We start from the raw sequence: 4,908 nt of genomic DNA on the forward strand, positions 1-4,908 counted from the left end.
CTTGGGTGTTGATAAGGTGCAAACCATAATCCACCAAAATGGATGATTGATATTAAGGATAATATGATCCATCCCATGACCTTTGTTTGGTGTGCTTTACTTGATCCTTGAGTGTGATTGCTGCATTCATGCATTCATGCACCCATTTGCATCCATATCATCAAAGTAATAAGAAAATTTTCAAGGAACTTAAGAGGTCTATTTGCAAAATTTTCAGACATGGGAAGACAAAGAAGGAATACAAAGAAGTACAGCTTCAGACAACCAGATTTGAAAGAGCTAAGGAATTTGACATCCTATGTATTAGCTCCCTTGGGTTTCAAGGCTTGTTTTGGGAAGCTTATTCCTCTTCTGACTACTCAGGTGGATGAAGGATTGATGAGTGTATTGGTGCAGTTTTATGATCCATTGTACCGTTGCTTCACGTTTTCGGATTTTCAACTTTTGCCTACGCTTGAGGAGTATGCCTATCTTATAGGTATACCTATTCTAGACCAGTTGTCGTTCAGTGGCTTAGAGAGTGTTCCTACTTCTCAAGAGATAACTGATATGTTGCATATAGATGAATCTCTGATTGGTGCTCATATGACTACCAAAGGTGGAATTTAAGGTCTCCCTTCTGAGTTCCTCATTGCTCAAGCTACCATGTATGGGAAGGCCATGAGTGAGGATGCCTTTGAAGCCATATTTGTACTTCTCATCTATGGGCTAGTGTTGTTCCCCAACATCGACAAGTTTGTGGATGTGAATGCTATTAGGATTTTCTCTACTCTTAATCCCGTTCCGACTTTGTTGGGTGACACTTATTTTTCTTTGCATATGAGGAATGCAAAGGGTGGTGGTGCCATTGTGTGCTGTTTGCTTCTGTTGTATAAGTGGTTTATTTCTCACTTACCGCAGACGGTCGCCTTCAAGGAGAACAAGGGATGCCTACGGTGGTCCACGAGACTTATGTCTCTCACTAATGATGATATCTCTTGGTACAACCGTGTGTATGATGGTGTGCAGATTATTGACTCTTGTGGTGAATTCTCCAATGCACCTCTTCTTGGTACATGTGGTGGGATTAACTACAACCCTGTTTTGGCACGTCGTCAGCTTGGGTTCCCCCTAAAGGATAAACCCAATAACATTCTGTTAGAGGGTGTGTTCTTTCAGGAGGGTAAAGATCCCCAAGGCTTGAAGGGTAGGATGGTCCGCGCTTGGCGCAAGATTCATAGGAAAGGAAGGAAGGAGTTGGGACCGAAAAATTGCATCGCTTTGGAAGCTTACATTGCTTGGGTTAAGAAGAGAGCTTCTGAGTACTGATCACACTGAAATTTACCGTATTTTCGACTCCGATTTCACATGCATTCTAGTTGTTTTATTATCATTTTGTTGTGTTATTGTTATGTTTTTCTTTGTTTACAGGTTTTTACTTTAATCGGAGCCCCGATCGAGAAAAGGAGCGAAAAAGAGCCAAAAACCCTAAAATTCAGCATTTTGTTCTTATGGACTACCCAATGGCGGGCGCCACAGACCAAGCCATGACGTGTCCAAGCTCAACTTCCCTCAACTCCCACGTTCTCCACTACATCCACTAAGGCGCCTCACTTTGGCCTTGTGGCGGGCGCCACAAGAGGAAAAACGGTTTCCTCCTATTTTCAAGTTGAATGACATCCAAGTCATTTCCATCTTTTTACTTGCTTATAAATAGAAACGCGAATTCACTTTTACAATCATCCAAACTTAGAACAGAGGCAAACTCAGAAGCAAATTTGTTTCACTTAGGCATATATTCAGTATTTTATAGTGGTAATCACTTCGCATTGGAGTGTTACCACAATTGTGTAATCAAGTCTGTGATAGAGTCTGTAATCGAGTTTGGAGCACTTTGGAAGGAAGTTAATCCTGCCGCCATTTTCATTTCCGCATTGCAATTTACGCAACCCTCCGATTGGAGCAGGTTTTTATTACTTGTCTTTATCTTATTTATTTTCCGCACTCGCTTTACTTTATTTATTTCCTCGCACTCGCTTTACTTTATTTATTTCCTCGCACTAGCTTTAAATTATTTATTTCCTCGCACTCGCTTTACTTTCATTTATTTCCCGCACTCGCTTTACTGTCGTTTATTTGCTCGCACTCGCTTTACTTTATTTATTTTCTTGCACTCGCTTTACTTTGTTTATTTCCTCGCACTCGCTTTACTTTGTTTATTTTCTCGCACTCGCTTTAAATTATTTACTTTCCGCACTCGCACTACTTTTATTTAAATTAATGCACTTTTACTTTACCATGTCTAACTAAATTTATAAGGTTAGAATGTAAGGATCGTAATTGAACCGATAATCCGTACAATTGTTCGTAGAAACACTTAAGGGCTACTTTAACTTTCAACTTAAGTTTTCCCGCACTTCAATTCCGTTGGGTAAGATCGAAAGCCGTCCAACGTCTATCTAAACTTAATTGTTTTTAACTATTTCAAAAACAGCGAAAGCGCTTTGTTTAGTTCATTAGGAGTTTTTAACATTAAAAAGAAAAGAGATTTTAAAACTATTTTCGGACGCGTTTATAAGTTTAGAGTCTGGTTCGTGAGAACCTCTTTTGGTTAAGAAATCCAGGTTTATAATACTTTTCAACTTAGTCAAGATACTATATTTCTTAAAAATATGTTTACTACTCTAACGCAATGCGCGCCTTTTTATAAGTGACAATAAGAGAGTTTGATTAGGGAGTACAACTCGGTTTTGAATACGCGAAAGCGACAGTACCTGTTAAATTAGTTCTTTTCAAAATAGGAAACACTGCCCATAAGTAGCTCTATTAGCAAGTACTTGGATTATCCATTGATTACGTGAATTACATTCGACCCTGTCTTTATCAATTATATCTTTATTTCAACACTTTACGTTTCATTGCACACTACAAAAACACTTATTTCGATTGCCTTTGATAAACACCATAACGACAGATAACGATAGATTGACACTTGGTCTTTGTGGATTCGATAATCTTTTATATTACTCTGACGCGTTCGTATACTTGCGAACACCGCATCAAGTTTTTGGCGCCGTTGCCGGGGACCAATTTCGTCAAATTTCATTTTCCTGTTGTTGTATCGTTTAAACTTAGGTTATTTCCCGCCGGTCAATGCGAAGGACTCGCAGCACCGGAAGTTTAAGCTTAGTATACCCTCTGGCGGAACTTGAATGTTATGCTCGCGCACGTTTATTCTTTCATAGAATTAAGAGAGCTATTTCCGAAGGTCAAAACCAAAGACCTCTTAAAGATTTCGCTCAACCATCAAACGAAGAACCTAGTTCTAGTATAGTAAACCTAACCATCTCAGCTAACAATTTTGAACTTAAACCATCCCTGTTGCAACTAGTGCAACAGATACAATTCGCGGGTCTCGCTACCGAGAACCCAAACCAACATTTAAAAATATTTCTTCAATTAGAAGATACTTTTAAAACCAATGGAGCTTCTCCTGAGGCAATACGTTTAAGATTATTTCCTTTTTCCCTCAGAGATAAAGCCCTATCATGGTTAGATTCCCTTCCATCCAATTCCATTACGTCTTGGGATAACCTTAGAAGAGTTTTTCTTGCTAGATATTTTCCCCCGAGTAAGACCGCCGTTCTTCGAAACCATACAACTAGATTTACCCAAAACCAAGGAGAATCGTTGTTCGAAGCTTGGGAGAGATATAAAGAGTTGTTACGAGCATGCCCACATCATGGTTTAGAAAATTGGTTAATCATTCAAACCTTCTATAATGGACTTCATTATAACACAAAGATGACCATCGATGCTGCCGCAGGCGGTGCTCTGATGAACAAACCTTATCCTGAAGCTAGTGCCCTCATCGAAGATATGGCTCAAAACCATCAATCATGGGGAGTCGAACGAGCGACAGTTGAGAAGAAGGAAGCCCAAGGAGGAGTGCATGAACTAAGCTCTATAGACATGATGCAAGCTAAAATGGACGCATTAGCCCTTAAAGTCGATCATATGTGCATAAACCCGAATAATGTAGCCGCAGTTTCTTCGGATTGTGAGATATATGGAACCAAAGGACACCAATCTGCAGAATACAGTCTATTAAACAAAACCCACTATGAGCAAGTAAACTACACCCAAGGGAACCCATATTCGAATACCTATAACCCTGAATGGAGGAATCACCCGAACTTCTCCTATAAAAACAATAACCCTATTCAAAATAATACACCTCCGAGACCTAGTTATCAAGCCCCAAGATCAAATCAACCTATGCAACATGTACCACCAAAACCGAGCCTTGAGAAAATTATGGAAAATTTTATCACCGCTCAAACCCAACAAAACAAGGAGTTCATGAACCAAAACATTCATGTTAACGAATTGATTACTCAGTTAGGAACCAAGGTTGACCAAATAGTTACTCATACCAAGATGCTTGAAACCCAGATCTCTCAGATAGCTTTAAACCAAGCCCCTCAGACTACACCTGGAGGATAATTCCCTGGACAACCTCAACAAAATGCGAGAGGACAAGCCAATGCCATTACCCTACGAAGTGGGAACGCTTAAGATGAGCCACCAAATCCTAGATTGAGTGAACCCAAAGCTTCTAAGGAATGTACCAAACCCCCGGACAAAGTAAAGGAATCAGAGGAATCTGAAAACCAGGAAGGTCGAGAAAAAGGAGAAGTACCTAAAGATAAAACTTACGTACCACCCCCGCCATATAAACCACCTATACCATATCCCCAAAGACTCAAACAAACCCAGATCAATAAACAGTATCAAAAATTTATTAAAGTTATAGAAAAACTTCATGTAGAAATCCCTTTCATAGAAGCCATCACCTAAATACCTTCTTATGCAAAGTTTCTCAAAGACATCCTTACCAACAAACGTAGACTTGACGATCCGAAGCCT

At 39.6% G+C, this 4,908-nt stretch overlaps 1 non-coding gene across 1 annotated transcript; it reads right to left on the reverse strand.

The window, feature by feature from the left end:
- Positions 1 to 3,621: 3,621 nt before the first annotated feature.
- On the reverse strand, positions 3,622 to 3,728 carry LOC127089137 (small nucleolar RNA R71). The gene has a single exon (XR_007790911.1). It is a non-coding gene; the product is annotated as a small nucleolar RNA R71 (small nucleolar RNA).
- Between the last annotated feature and the right edge of the window lie 1,180 nt (positions 3,729 to 4,908).

This window comes from Lathyrus oleraceus, chromosome 5 (genome assembly GCF_024323335.1).
Source record: "Lathyrus oleraceus cultivar Zhongwan6 chromosome 5, CAAS_Psat_ZW6_1.0, whole genome shotgun sequence".
Taxonomy (NCBI): Eukaryota; Viridiplantae; Streptophyta; class Magnoliopsida; order Fabales; family Fabaceae; genus Lathyrus; species Lathyrus oleraceus.